The sequence below is a fragment of the Nothoprocta perdicaria genome, unplaced genomic scaffold (genome assembly GCF_003342845.1).
Source record: "Nothoprocta perdicaria isolate Ctin4 unplaced genomic scaffold, notPer1 scaffold_11, whole genome shotgun sequence".
In the NCBI taxonomy this organism is placed as follows: domain Eukaryota; kingdom Metazoa; phylum Chordata; class Aves; order Tinamiformes; family Tinamidae; genus Nothoprocta; species Nothoprocta perdicaria.
The window spans coordinates 7,336,337-7,352,000 of NW_020454205.1; the positions used below are offsets into that span (position 1 = coordinate 7,336,337).

Consider the following 15,664-nt stretch of genomic DNA (forward strand, 5'->3'; position numbering starts at 1 on the left):
CTGCCGCGCCAGGCTCCGCGCAAGCGCCCGCAATCCTCTCTCAACACCCACTTACAAACCTGCACCAAGAGCACTTCTCACGCGCAGGCTCCAAGGGGACTGTTCCCCTGCTAATGAAAGCGCCTTGCGGAAACTCACGGGCTCAAAGAAACTGATGCTGCTCTTAGAGAGCACAAGGCTGCGGAGTAAGAGGCCGCCTCTGGGCTGGCAGAGCGGCTTTGCTCTCTGAAGGGCCGGGCACCAGGTTAGCCCCATGCTGTTCCTGGCTAAGCGTGCCCTGCGCTGCCCACGGCAGCACCCTGAGCCCCACGCTTAGGTCTGCCCTGCGAGGGAAGGCGCCGTGAGCCGCTTGGCTCTGCCGACAACACAGAGTCCCCTTTGGGGACTGCCCTGTGGCTCCGAGGTGGCACCGAAGGCCATCAGTTCAGATGGGACGAGTGCCCAGGTTTGGGCACATGGGGCTGGAAGCGTCGCCTTTCCCCAGCCACTTCCCGGCTGACACGACTGTGGGAATGCCCTCAACAGCACACAGTCAAGGAAGATGGTGCAGAAAGACCTCATCCAGTTGCTTTTGGTGATGCCCATGTACCCATGGAGACCTGTGACCTAGACTCTGTGTACCAAACCACAGCAAGGCCACCCCACAGATCACCTAGACTGCGCCCTTCACGTGCATCGTCTCAGCCTCTTTGTCACTATGCTAGTGTAGGTGCTGTAAGGCAGAAAAACAGGGATAAAATTGCTTCTTGTCCCATGGATGGAACATCTAAGATGAAACCTACCTTGTTGCCCTTTCCCCACCTCATGTTGTCCCTGGATTGGGATAGATAAGTCCTCCAAATATCCCTGCTGGAAGTCCATGGCTGCTGGTAGGACAGAATTAGGAGACAACAGATAGGACAGAATGAGATTTAAAAATAACGAAGGACTTCGACCAAATCAGGGTCTGAAAAATCCTAGCAAAATAATTGATAAGAAAAGCATTCTAAGCCAAAGTCCAAACTCACTTGGACAAAAAACAAGTAGAGGGAGTTCTCCTTACTTGGTGTGCCAAAAATCATCATCAAGTAGTACAATCTCTTCCACAGAGTGCCAAAAATGCCCTGCAGCATTTGCAGGCACCAAGCTGCTTGCTGTCCAGGAATCGCACGCCACCACATTCACCACGAGCAGAGCCCTAGCTGCCCTCACTTGGTTTTCCAGGTTGCTCCCTCCAGCTGTCTTTTATGGAGAACACGTTCCACATGCAGGAGAGAGAAGCCCAGTCCCTTATGAAAGCCAGATTGCGCTCACCAATCAGGGATAAAATGCTCGAGCAGGAAGCAAAAAGAGAGTCTCAAAAAACCACACGATATGAAGCCATCTCCCCTAAGCACAGCAAGGAGCAGTGAGGCACCCCAGGCAAGATCAGGAGGTCAGTGCGACCAGCGCGCTGCCACTGGCTCCTGTCTGCTGCCATCAGACTTCAACTGCCCAGCCCGGGGCCTCATGGGATGGGATCCCTAATGGAGAGCTCAGCTACCAGGAATTCCTCAAACAGTCATGGCTAGGCAAGCGGGAGGAGGTCTTTCCAGCCCAAATTTCCTCCTTCCTGAAGGTGGATTTACACATGGGCACGAGGCATCACTCTGCCAACGGGTCTCTGTGGAGCAAGCACTTTGAGGTTTGGCACCTGGGGTCTGCCAGCCCAGATTGCAGGTATTTGCTCAGCATAAAGAAACCATAAAGGCCACGAACTCCAGAACAACACACATTGCAAAGGCAAACAGCCCCAGCCTTCAGGGCTGCGGCTTTTCTGCTTCAGAGATAATGTGCCTTACTGGGCTCAGGAGCAGCAGGGGCCAAGCTGCAGGCCAGAGAGCGCACAAAGCCGCAAGCACCAAAACCCAGCACTAATTAACACCGAGTTGTCTCCAGACGCAGCAGAAAGGGGCAGAGAAAGCTCCTCAACCATCTCCTCTATTAAGGAGGAGTCTGTAGCAAAGCAACCCAGAGGGCCCACGCGCTGGACTTACCCTCTCATCCAAAGAAAAGCCTCTGTTACAGGGGGGATCACTGCCTGCCGCAGCTTGGGGCCCTGGGCAAAGCTGGGGCTCCTGTGTGCACAGCGCTGCAGATAAGCACGTGCATGGACAAGCTCTGCCCCAAGGAGATAGGGCAGGAGGGGCAGAGCACTAACTCTGTGAGAAAAAAGTCAGGGAAATGCAGCTGAGTGACTGGACTCAGGGGAGACACAGGGTATCTGTCAAAATCGGGGACTGAAACCCAGATTATTGCTTTAAGAGCTGGTCCAGTGACTGAATTACAGGAATATTCTTTTTTTTTTTCCCCTCCAAAAACACAAGTCTACCACTTACAATAAAGAGGGAGGGATGGAGGGAAAAAAATCCAGTATTTCTCACAGTCCGTGCAGCCTTGCCCTGCTGGCATCAGGATGGAAGGCTGAAAAGCCTCCTCGCTTTCTCTTAACATTTCCCTTTCCAAAGAGGAGGCAGATGGAAGCTAACGCCCAGCCCTGTCTACTTAAGTCAACAGATAAACAGTCAAAAATGCAACTTGGCAGCTTCAAGCGCTAGCAGGATTTTTGGGTGAGATAGCAAGGCAAAGCGTGCGTGTGGTGGGGGAGCATTTGAGCAGTCCAGCCCAAAAGGGACAACGAGCAACGTTTCCGCTTGCACAAGAGGCCTTGCGTGCGGGACGAGGCAGGCGGGGAGCAGAGGCGGCCACTGCAAACACCCACATGGAGGTGACCAGGCTAGCGAGAGGCCGAGGCGCCTGCAGGAAGCGGCCTCTGATCCACCAAGTGCTTCAAAGTCCAAGAGTTTCCTGCAGGCAGTCGAGTGTGGGTCGGCGGGCTCCTAGACCCAAGCGCAACGTTCATTTCCTCCCTCTTGTAAGAGAACAAGGTCTGTCTCCTGTCCCGGTCACGTTCCTCGCTGTATAAACTTGATGATGGTGGAAGGAATAAGCTGGCGGACTAACAAATGGCACAGATAAATGATTACATTTAAAGCAATCTCTGAAAGAAAGGAAATGAGTGAGAAGTTTCAGTGGGCAGTGGCCGCGTTACTGCCCAGTTTCATTTCCCCTGCATTCAGAAAATGATAGTGTCATTTAATGGCAAATGGTGCCTAAATCAACACAAATGGCCACGGCAGCAGTCAGGAAAGCCACAAGGCTGCTGTCCTGTCCAGCTCGGGCCTCTTGGCTTGGGAGAGGCGTGTGAACCATATAGGGGAGCAGAACACGGGAAAAGTCCGCCCTGCTGCTGCCCTGCAAAACAGGGCTGCTCGTGCACGAGGGCACCTGGGGGAAGGCAGGCACAGCGCTGGATGCAGCCTTGCATCCCTCTGCTCCTCGCCTCAGGAGGCTGGAGCAATGTCAAGGCACCCTGGAGCAGGCAGAAGACCCAGGGCAGAGCAAGAGCTCTAAAAGCCCAGTGCTCTCTGCAGCCTCGGCCACCAAGGCCAGCAATTAAAGATACATCAACGTGCAAGACTTCCTTCTCCTTCACAGTGCTTGTCAGCTTGTTGGAAGGTTCGTGTGACTTTTTCTTTCCCCTTTGCGGGCTCGTTTCCACTTGCTCTGTAGCTTCAAAGCTGTTATTTCCAACTTTTTTTCTGTAACAATAAGGCCAGGTTTTAAACTAAGATTTAAAGGAAGCAAGCTGAGCTTCTTGGGATATTGTATGGCAGGCAGCATGACACACCGAGAGGCTTGTGAAAACCAGCAGTGGGAGATGTGTGTTTTCCAGACTGACTGTCCAGCACAGGAACTCTGCCTCAGCGTTCAGCTCCCAACAGGTGAGGAATGGTGCTGATTCAGAGGGACAACCTAAAACAGGGAGCACTCCACGCACGTCTGAAAATCGACGGGGCCACCCACCTTTCCAACCATTCTTCACCTTTCTCCTCTGAAACAGCAGCACAGGAGAGGTCCCTGCTTGCTGCCTGCTGGGCACTTGCTGTCCATCACAGCAGGAACTGCAGCAGTGGCTTTTGGCGAGCACCTGCATGGCATCCAGAACACGGGGATGGCGCCGTTCTTGAGGCAGACACAGCTTTTGGGAGAAATCAATTGGCACTATCATTAGGAATATTACTCATGTAGCTAATAATTATCTGGAATGTCTCTTCTTTGCAGTTCTTTTCCACCTTACCTTCAAATAAAGGTGTGACGTACGGACGTTATTTGGGGCCACGTTGTCGGCCTCACTGCAGTTTAGTTGGAAGCGCAGCAGAGCGTGACCATGGGGAAGATAAACCAGGATGCTGAACGAGAAATCCTGCCTGGAGCAGCTAAGCAGCTAGCCAGGCACATTTTTCAGAGGCATTGATTTTTATATAAGCAGGACAACATCTTTCCTCTTCATGCAGTATTGCCTCTAATTAGCATTGTGACTTATGTGTCACAGGTAGGCAGGAGCCACCTTAGAGAAAACCAGATTCTGACTTCCATTAGTGACAAGTGCTACAAGTGGTACATGGGAACAGGAAAGGAAGAGGGGATTTAAATTAGGATGAGGGAATCCCTCCTCCTTTCGCTTTCCTCGATGGGAAAAAGTCCTGCTAGGTGTAAAATGACCAACTGTTACATACTGGTAAGAAATAAAAAAATTCATTAAATAATAAATCTTTTGGAAAGGGGATCTACGGGGAAGATTACGTTCGTGTTTCATGAACACATTAATTTGACAGTGGCATATCATATTGTTCTCTGCGGGGGGAAAAAGGACACATTGTTTTAAAGTATGATATTAGAGCAGTCCTTTAGGAAGGAAAGCAAATATAACCTTGGCAAGGAAAGCTGACTACACAAGCCCTGAGTAAGGGACATGAAAAGCAGGGCCCAAGTCCCAGCTGCTGAAACTCAGCATAGCTTGACTGGAGCTGTTGGAGCTAAGCCCGTGCATAGGAGCCGAGAATGAAGGTCACCCTGATTTAGCAGCAGCAACTTGAAATATTAAGTAAACGAATGCATGTTGGGAACAGTCGCTGTCTGGCCTGACACGCACCAACTGCAGGTGAGATGACAAACGTGGTGGAGCCAGCTCTCCCCAGAACACACTCTTGTTTATGGGAGTTACGTGGCATTCTCCTGCTGGGTTCGGAAAGCTTGTGAATGCCAGGATCTCCCAGCTCGCAGGCCAGCAAGACACTCCGGATTTGGGCAAACTGCGCTGCCAGCTGCAAAACACAGCCCTCCCAGAGCCCTGCCGCGGCTGCTCCCTGTGCTGGGCTCAGCTCTCCTTTCTCCAGGAGCCTCCAGGCCTACTGTGGCACATGCCCTGAGCTGTCTGGAGCAGATTGGGACCCATGTCCTGCCCAGGCTGAACAACTTCACACAACCCCGTAAGCACAAGTGCAGTCAGCCCAAGAGGGTCCTGTGCTGCTCTGCCACGTGGTTGCTCTCAGGAGCTACACGAGGATCTTTCACACACACAGATTACTCCACAGGAACTGTTCTGCCACAAGGATCTTTGACACATGCACACACAGGTTACTCCTCAGTAACTGTTCTACATTATTTCCCCGTGGCAACTCTCAATCCATGGTGACTTACTCCAGATTAACACGGGGAGAAGATAGTTTAACCTTATAGTCCAGGGCAGCAACGACTGCTGAGCAGCTCTTGTGCTACAACAATTTGCACCACTTTGACCACGTCATAGCCTCAACTAACTCAAGCACAGATAACTCCACTTGCCTTTCAAGCATTTGCATCTCTATCTGTGCTTGGGTCTGCGCTCCCATGCAGTCAAGATAGAGCCAGGCCCTGGAGCACAAGGAGAGACCCATCTGTCTGAACATCAGCACCTCTTCCAGCTGGAGAGGAATTGCTCCTTGCCCTCCCACTGCCTGCATGGGGAGCCCAGGGCGAGTTGTTCAGCTGCAAGTGGCCGTGTTTTATCAGTAGAGCCTAGATTCTGAGCTGATCCACTTAATTGCTTTAGCCAGTGAGGATGCTAAAGGGCTCAGATACTCCTGAATAACAGTTAGGGCACATGACCGCTGCAGGTCATCTTCAGGTTTTTTGCAGTCTTCTCCAAAACCTCAAGGGCTGCTTGAGAAGACTAAAATCCAGACTGTAGAATCTGTTATGTGAACAGGAAAGAAGATCTCCGTGCAAGCCCTTCACCTGAGCTGCAGGAAGACTTTTTGCATGAAAAAAGAACACACATATGCAGAAAACAGTTGGACTTTTGCTCCTCTTTTCCCTTTTGCCAACCCAGCTATCTCACTAAAAAGTCCCCCATTAATCCCAGTGAGGTGTAAAACTTTGAAGCATCATTGCTCACGCTGACCAGAATGCACACAAGGCTGCTCTCAGGTAATGAAATGAAAAGATAAAAATAAAAAAGGTTAATGCAACATTAACCATGAACAGACAAAACAACAAAGTGCTTAACTAATCACAGGATTCTTACTGCAACACTAAGTTCCACATTATTTATATTTTTGCCACAAATGCATTTAACTGCTCACTAGAGGTGAGGAACATGACTAAGGCCATATTTTTCCTCAAACCCGGGCCAGATTCCCAGCTGAGACAAGCAGCCGCAGGCTGGCAGCTTACACCAGCCAAGCATTTGGATCATTTTGTTTCTGTAGAAACCCTTGTTTTCCCTGGGGTCCTAAGCACCAGCTTTAGGTACAAGTCACGCTGCCAACTGCCCGCAGCCCAGGCCGTAGAAGCCAGAGGTCTCAGACCACATCAGGAGCTCAGTTTTTCCAGTGTGAGCCCAAGGAGCAGGAGGCCTGTGCTTTAGCTTCTGTCCAGGGCCCCTGCAAAGTTAATCCTATCCGATTACATTACTACTTTTTTTTCCCCTGAAGAAATAAACAGTCTTTTGTACCATGTATAAGGCTGCCTTCTTTTTAAGGGCGATTTGTCATCCAAGACAAATTCATGAGCTCGTTCCATTTTTGTCCCAATCCTTCAACACGGTATTTTTACTTTATGATGCAACAGCACCAGAAAGAGCCCTTACAAGAGCCCCTACCTTCCCTTCTCTTCAAAACGTAAAATGGTCACATTAACCACATACACAGACCAACTCATCAGTATCTTAAAGCTCGTACAAATCCCACGTGCTAGTCCCGTGCAAATACACCCATCAGGATCTGAAGCCCATTTCCTTTTAGACAGCAAATCCCAAGACTGCAACCGATATCGCCCTTCTATGAAGAGAAGTAACTGGCGGATGTCAAAATCAGCCCTGAAATGCCCCGCGAGAGGGTCCGGCTCTGAAACAAGAGAAATGGCTCAGTTGCCTTCTCTGCACCAACAAGGATCCTGTTGTACTGAAACCTTGAACTCATTACAATGTTACTCTGTCTTTGGATCCGATATCCTGTGGGGGAATCTTCTGGGAACGTATTTTTGGTCAGACTTGGGTCAAGGAGAGTTGACTTGACCTTAAAATAAATCCAGGCAATCGTGAGCTGAGCAGCTATTGACTACTGTTTGCGATACAATAAAGTGAGGAGATCAAACTCAGTTGAGGCCCAGGGCTAACATAAATCCAAGGAGAAAAGGGAACAAAAATATTCATTCACTGCCACGACAAAGGGAACATTTTTTGCGTGGGCAGAATGCAGAGCAGGGCCACAGAGCACTGTGAGGCAGCCCTCGAGTGTCACCCGTGGTTAGCGGATGCCGTTCAGCTGCGCTGGTATCTTCAGCAGGCCGGCAGTAAGATAAGAGGTACACGACTATACACGTGTGAGGAGATTTGTTGGCTTTCCCTTTTTTTTTTTTTTGCATGTCACTAGGAGGAGTTCCTCTCTTTGCACACAGGGCAGCTTTTGTGAGAGGTATTTTACATGGATCCCTGAGGAAAGGCCCAGTGACCGGCATCAGAGCACTATTGTGCACACATGCCTGCAAGGGCTCTCCACTAAGTTTTGGATTACAGTCCAGGAGAAATTCCACTTGTACCTGGTGCAGGTCCAAGGTGAAATCTTGCCCCGACTCAAGCCAAAGGGATTGTGCCATTAATTTCACTGGGACTAAGATTTCCCTTCCAAGGTCCTTCTACATGTTTGTTGAAGTTATTCTTCAACCCACTCATGCTTCCTGGGGTTGTATAGAGGGATGGCAAGAGCTGTTTCCTACTCCCAGCCCGACCCTACATCCTCAGAAGAACCCATCAGATTCTTCCTCTTTCTCAGACCTCACAGTTGAAAAGCAGCAGTTTGAAAGACCAGCCTTTGGCAAGATCCGTAACTCATATCCAACTCAATAAATTGTTTTTAAGCTTCTGAATATGCTGTTATCCAGCAAACAGATGAATAATCCTATTGCTGCCCAGTAGTCAAACCACAGCAATTTTGCCAAAGTTAGAGCTTTGAGATTATAAATCTGTCCTACAAGCATCCAGCCCACACGCATCCAGGACAAGCTGCAGACAACAGTACGATCTAATGGTCCTTGAATATCACCAGTTACCATGTCTGTTAAGTGTCCTCAGAGCTATCATCAGCTCCTCAAGCTTGGGCACGTTTCCAGCCCCAAACAGCTGGCACATCTCAGGATGAAGACTGTAATGCAGTCGAGCCTTTCCGCTGGCACCCACAATCCAATCTGCAGCAAGGATCAGGCCAAATCTCTCCAGTCTTGCCAGGCCTCCAGTGCTTTCCCACCACCACCAGACACCCCCTTCCCCACCTCATCGGAGTAGAAAGAGGGCAGCTCAGCACACGGCAGCAGAAACCCACAACGCTGTGCTCAGGAGCCCATCAACGTGGACAGGGCAGGAGCTTCACATCAAATACATTAATCCAGACAAGACTCACCTGGGTAGCTGCTTGCAGAAGAGGATGCCGGTCTCTGTGATAAAAGAAGGGTACCAAATTCTTCATCTGACTGTAGCTATTTCTAAACACAGCCCAGGGAACACTGCATGCCTTTATTCTGCTAAAAACCCATTTTATTAACTAACTTTAATGTGCTTTAAAGTAGATGATCCCTTTGTTTAAAGGATAAATTATACTGTTTCTTCCCATCTCCCACTGCGATTGTAGGATCCCTGGTCAGACTGTATAATGTTCAAACTAAGAATGTATAAACTCAACTAAACAAAGCTGCAATAGAGAACTGAATAGTAAGTCAGCACTTCAACCTCTCTGGGAAGGAAAAAAAAAAGTGGGTTTGACAAAGTAACAAGTAACACAGAGGGAGTCTGGGAATCTTTCACATGAGATAAAGTATTTTAAGAGGGGTGCAATACAAATTCAGCATTTCACATCTGCACACTTTAAAGCTGTCAAATTTCACCCCAGACTCAAGCAAATTCTCTGCAAATTGGGATTCTTTCACCACAGTGTGAAAATCAGCACTTTCCATTGCAATTAGCACTGCCACAGCTCCGCTCACGCGTCGCTCCAGCAGCGAGCTGCACATGAATATTCACAGCCAGTCACAGCCAGAAACAGTGGCTTTCTAGGAAAAACATTCCCACACACATCTCTCCTCAGGGATGCACTCCAGGGAGAGAGGAAGGGCTCCAGCCTGTCTCCCCAGAGCCTCCTTACAGGTGCTTGGTCACCATCCTGGCAGGGAGCATTAGATCTTACCTGCAGCACAGCGGGGAGCAAACTGCTGGGGACAGGCTTGGTGCTTTTATATATATGAAAGCACCTTCCAGTGGACAAGTATTCCCTCCACTTCTCACCCCCTATCTTCTCCAAATCAAGGCATATATTTGCCATACCAACTGAAACACCCTTTTTAGAAGGCAGTTTTATCTGGGACAAGGAGCAGGGAAACCAGTGCTGGAGATTTTCCACCCATCAGCAGGGTTGCAGGGAGGAGAGGACCTGCACTTTTATCTGTTACCTTTCCCTTTGCTGCTCAGGCCCCAAGGACTCACAGCGACAGCATCCGGGGCCTTTCTGCATGACGTGACAGCTAGCACCAGTTAAGCTGTTTGGAAGAGAAGGAGAATATCCATTTTAATTATTGATTTTATTGATTTATCACTTGATTTCAAGAGAGTGAAATAGTTCATTTAAAGCTGCAAACAGACAGCAACTTCAAGCAGTAGCTGTTTCAACACCATCTCTTCCGATGCAACTTGGTTCCGGTGCAACTAAGTCAAACCAGAGGAAGCAGGATAAGAAATGCAATGAGGGAAAATCACAAAGGAGACGGAAAAAATCCCAACACTGCCTCACAAATAGCCACATTTCAAAGCATATGAAGAAACTCCTGGTGAAGCAATGAAAGCCAAGTATTCCTTCTTCAAAAAGAAAATATGAAGCTATGAGTTCTGTTACAAAGCCTTCCCAGTACAGGCTGACACACTACCAATCAGATTTGGACAAAAAAAAAGGATATCGAGAGCTTTAGAAATACTGGTAAAATATCATCTCTTGGTCTGGTTCATCCCCAAGCCAATATGAAGTCATCAACATCCTTTGTGGAGGAGGCAGAGGCTGGTGGTTGTGATGCCGTGGGGAGGAGGGCACACCATTTATTGGGGGGCTACAGAGGTGACCCGCTCTCCCCTCGGCTGTTACTCAAGCAGGATGGTCCATCCTTTCCTGACAGCCCATGTCTCCTCCTGTCTCCTTCCATAGCTTAGCAGGACCTTTCCTTCCCAGTGTTCGCTCCAGCATTTTTCAACTGCACTGAGTTTGCAAGACAGGAAAGAAAAATAAAAGTAGTTGTTTTCCAAGTGTGATATTACTGGCACTTGTCAAAGAGAAAGAGCAGATTCCCTGAGGCTCCCTTCCCCTCTTTAAATAGCCCAGGAGTCGTGCTCCACCAGAATAGCTTTCCAATGAAAGGCCAGAAATAAATTTGGGAGCTGATCTCAAGCCTATCAGTGTAAATCAGTGGAACCCCGACCATCCTCAGCAAAGCCAGGAGAGTGGAAAGCAGAGACCTCTCCAAGTTTAAAATATTTACTTAAAACTGAACTCCAGAAAGGTGAACATAATATAATGTTTGAAAGGAGGTGGTGGCTATTTAAGGGACTACTATATTGACAGGGCTATGGGAAACATTTTGAAAGTTTAATCTGAAGCAAATTCAGAACTAATTAGGTATCCAAAATGAGGAACAGGGATTTATTAAATCCTACTCAGGGCATTAGAGCAAATACAAGTCAAAAAGCAAGCTGCAAATAGCTCTAGAAATACCTTCACACTTTGCAGGGAATTTTATAAGGACTAATCAGGTACTAAAGTTCTCGACAGCGGTTGTTTTGCTTGGCCATCTAACAAAATCACCTTACCTAAGTGGAAACTTCAGGCCAGCCCTGGAAAATTCCTTGGCCCAACTATAGAGCTGTTGGGGAGTTTTCCAACAAGCAGACTTTGAATTTCTTGGAGAAAAAAAAATAATGACACTTTCAGCAGAAAAAAATGTTTTGGATTTTGGGGAAATATTCGAATCTTCCATGAGGAAAATCTAAGGAACCATGTCATATTTTCAAGAAAGGTGAAGTCATCATTCAGTCTAGATCAACTGTTATTCCCCACCCTTTGTGGTTGAAGCTTTCTGCTGGAGCTCCTTAACCAAGACTCATCCAACTCTCTCCCAGGAGAGACATCTCTCTCCGGCTTTCCTCTTGTATCTTGAGAAACAGTCGGGCTGAAGGAGAACACAGACAGATGCTCCAAGATGATTACTCCTCTCTTGCCTGGGCCTGATATGTTTCTTACACAGAAAAAACAGGGAGTTATTCCTGTTTTGGACAAAGAAAAATACAGTTGTTTTTTAAGCCAGGCTACAACGATGAGAATTAAGTTGCTGATGTCAACTGCAACGGCGCAATCGGCACACACCCAGAGCTGGCTCAGAGGCATGGGAGGGAAGGCAGAGAGTCATTTGTGAGTTATTGCACAACGCCAGGAGACAGGGCTGAGAGCAGCAGGAGCGCCACCAGGCCAGCTGCAATTTCGGCCGGTCGCTCTAAATGCTCTGGATCCCTGAACGAGCCATTAAGGGCCAGATGAATGAGAGCAGGGTCAAAAGGCACTTCCAACAGGTCTCAAAGATCTGCACTGTGCAGTTAATGGTTCAGGCAAGAGGCCCACACAGCAAGGATGACTGGTCAACAAGCGTCGTGGGTGCTTCTTGAGCTCTCCTGCTTTTCCCGGGGTGTTTTGCTTTATTCTTCAAAATTCAGGCACAGAACATCTATTAGTAGACAGACGTTTCATTGGCAAACATCTGGAGCCAACGAGCAGCCACTTCAAAACAACTTACTGGGTGACACACACACGTGCTGGGAGGTCAAAAGCAAAAAACAAGCGTGAATTTAGGGCCATCGGCGGGACATGCCTCCTCACTGCTCTGGCAGGCACGCGTAGGATGTTTACACAGAGCAAAAGGTACCACTTACTACATTTGTGCTGCAGCTATCAATAACGCCTTGTGATGTCCCCGGAGTTCAGGGCAGGTCAACATGCCAGGAGCGATTCCTTTGCTACAAAGAGCAGTGTTCTTCAGGGACTGGTATTTACTTTATGCTGTGAGCAATAACACCACTGCTAGCACGGGGAGAGCTAATCCAGGCAGACAGAGGGTGCTGATGATAGCTCAGCCCCTCAAGATCTGCTCTGTTAAAGGACCACCATGCCCCGCTTTATGACAGTAATGCACAGGCATTAAGTGTGCCTGAAGGAGAAGTTAGCTAAAATCCCAATTATTGTCAAAAAGAGCGACCGTTTCTATATGTTTACTCACTCAGCAGCAGCCTGGCTTCAAGCAGCCTTCCCACTGAAAATAACGGGTACTTTTAAGTTTTCAGCCAGCGTTTATATGCCCATAATGAATCCACGTAGGTGGATACAAAAGTGGGGAAGGCAACCAGGTTAAGTGGCTACAAGCACTTTTGAGGCCATTATGGTTAAGAGATACATAATACCAATGATAAAGAGCACTGGGAAAGCAAAGAAGCAGTTTAGAGAAATAACAAAAAAATAAAAAGCACATCTGAGATTGCCACTGAAGGCCTCTGACCAGTAGGAACTAGGGGAGCTTTGAGATGGGAAGGCTAAACTTGAGACTGTTGCATATTAAAGACACACCAATTATCTGTCATCTGGTACAGAATGGAGAAACTCTCCTAGCAAATATCCTGCTGGGGGTAGACACCATTTCTCAAAGAGTGGGAAATCAAGCAATTTATTTACTCTCAAGAATGGTCTGAGATGATGGGGAAGAGCAGAAGCTTCCCTCCCCTGTTGTTTAGGAACAAGAAGCTCCGAGGCAAGGGAGGCTTTTCCTCCCTTGCGTCCATCTCCCCTCTGAGGCGCACCTGATACCTCACACTTGGGACAGTTGCTTCTGCCTTCCATTCACACGCAGCAGCCTGTCATGTACTTATCAGCACGAGGGCAAAACATTGCCAGGAGTGAAAGCGTGGCCATGCTAAAGATAACACAAGTTCAGTTTATCTGAGAACACCAAGGTTAGACCTGGACAGAAAACACTCCCATCACAGACTGTAAAGCTGTAGAGTTTTAAAATACAATTGATCACAGCCCCAAGAGCTTCCTTCTCTGGGCTGAACCATTTGTTACCAAGCCCTGCACAGAGGCAAAGCACCTCTGGGTGGTCCCCAGCTGGGTCCCCAGCTGAGGGTCCCACAGCAGGGGCTGCGCTCAGCAGAGACCCTCCTCTTGTCTCCTGCTCTCAGGGGCAATCCCTGGGTCCTTCCCCACTATCTCACCGACGTGGATTAGGGAAAGTGAACACTGATGTTAGTTGTTCCCAGCAGATCTGGCTCCCATCTGCCTCGATTTCTCCCAAGCCTCAAGCAGAGCTACCTTCCAAGTGCAACAGGAGACAATACAGGAACAATCCCAAAAGGAGGATTCAGGAAGACAAAATGAACCTGCTCATACCTTTGCAGGAGCCTCACTCGCATGCAGTTGCCACATAGGTTCAGAGAAACTTCAGATTTTTCCTTAGTATTTTTCTCTTCCCTGCAGATGATTCAAGGGCTTTCATGGGAGCCTGGTGCAGGTCAATACCATCTGCAAGGTCCCTCTTTTTTTCAGCAACTGAAAAAACATATAAAAAATAAATTAGCAAGCACCTAATGTGATTCTGCATTTCCATAATTCACTTAAGATGCATACAAAAAAAATGCAATTATATTACAAAATTGCTTGTACCTTTAAAGTAATACTTCTGCTGCACAGAAATGCATAATTCAAGCCTACTGAGATCTTTCAAAACTGCTGGCACAGCGTTTATGAGCAGGCTACAAGACTGAACTTTAATGTGAGGAGGGGGTACACCTACAAACCAGGCACATTCTCCCATTTTGTGGTCTTTCAGCTGTCAAAGTGGGCACAGAAATAGCTTCAGAAAGGGCTTAGAAGATGCAGGCGCACCCCCAGAAGCTGGGAAAGGCTACCTGCTCCCGTGGCACAAAGCCACTCAGATCCCAAGGAGCAGGAAAGCTTCAACACGCCCCAGGTGAGCGCTTCTGATGGCACAGAACTATTAGCCCAGCTCATTATGCCCAGTCCTCCCTTGAAGGGCATCACTTGGAGAAACCACAATCAATACCTCACATAGCTACAAGTTGAGCCAGGGGGTTGTTGTTATATTCCTGGTGACATAAAGAATGAAGGGATGTGTCAGAAGCCCCAGGTGCAGCCGATTTCCCCTCAGCATAAGACAGCAGAGGTAGGGAGCGCCATGGAGGTCAATCCTAAGATCTTTTTACCTCTAGGTAACAGGTCACATCTGACTAGCATCACAAAATGCCCCGGCAGGCCGAGTTACCGCCCTCCAGGCCAGCACCAGGCAGCTCAACGGAGCGGCCCTCGCTGCTGGGGGGTGTTTTACAAGCGGCCACGTCAGCAGGACGCCTTGCGCTGCCGTCGCCGTCAGGCACCCAGACCGTGGTGCCGCCAAGTGCTGCTCCATCCCGCGTGAGAACGGTACAAGGCAGAGGCAAGCGGCAGAGAAAAGGCACCTTTAAGGGAGCCACCGCAAGACGGAGCAACCCAAAGAATCTGCGTTAGGGATGGATGAAAAAAATACTTAACCACATGCGGCAGTATCACTATTACTAAATTCTTTGGAGCTCTTTGTTGCCCTATCAAGACACTATAGTGCCCCGCTGGGCTCAAACCACTCAATTCTGGAGGCTGGCTCCAACTGCTTCTCCTTGCTGTCTAAGAAATTATCACAGAGGACTTCATGCAATTAGGCCTCAAAAATGGGGATGTCAGTCTTCCAGAGGAACTAAGCCGGTTTCATAAAAGCTCCTGTAGCCTTTGCCTTCGCTGCAAAAGAAAGGTGTTTTTTACCCTGAGGATTTGTATCAAAGACAGACACTAGTCAAAACACAGCAAGCCACTGGAGGTTTTCCCTCTTTGTAGCTTGTCAAGGTGAATGTCAGTGGAAAATCTCAGAGGGGACAAGGCTCAGAGATGGCCATCTAAAGTTACATACCTCAGTACATAAAAAAATTCCCACCCCTGTGTTTTTAGCAAAGACAAACCTGGTCTCTCTCAGCAACAGAGCTCCATTTAGAAACCAGCAATGGAAGCAGAATGACCTGCAACAAGGCAGCAATCTCACACCTCCCGATTCCTCCCCACGGACTGAAACCTCTCTCAGAATCCACAGCCTTTTACAGCCTGGTTGAACATTACCCATCTCAGGCAGGTTTCACCTTTCACCAGCA

General features: G+C 48.4%; 1 protein-coding gene across 3 annotated transcripts in view; it reads right to left on the bottom strand.

Moving 5' to 3' along the window:
- The window catches only part of ACKR3 (atypical chemokine receptor 3), a 21,236-nt gene extending 7,250 nt beyond the window's left edge, over positions 1 to 13,986 (bottom strand). Inside the window, exons 1-2 of one of the 3 annotated variants that reach the window (XM_026049546.1) lie at positions 13,863 to 13,986; positions 9,841 to 9,927 (exon numbers count right to left, since the gene is read on the bottom strand). The gene's annotated coding sequence lies outside the window, so the exon portion shown is untranslated. Of the gene's footprint in view, positions 1 to 3,885; positions 3,914 to 8,798; positions 8,821 to 9,840; positions 9,928 to 13,862 lie in introns of those variants that run through there. The other 2 variants (XM_026049553.1, XM_026049559.1) reach the window with 2 other exon arrangements.
- Positions 13,987 to 15,664: the final 1,678 nt, after the last annotated feature.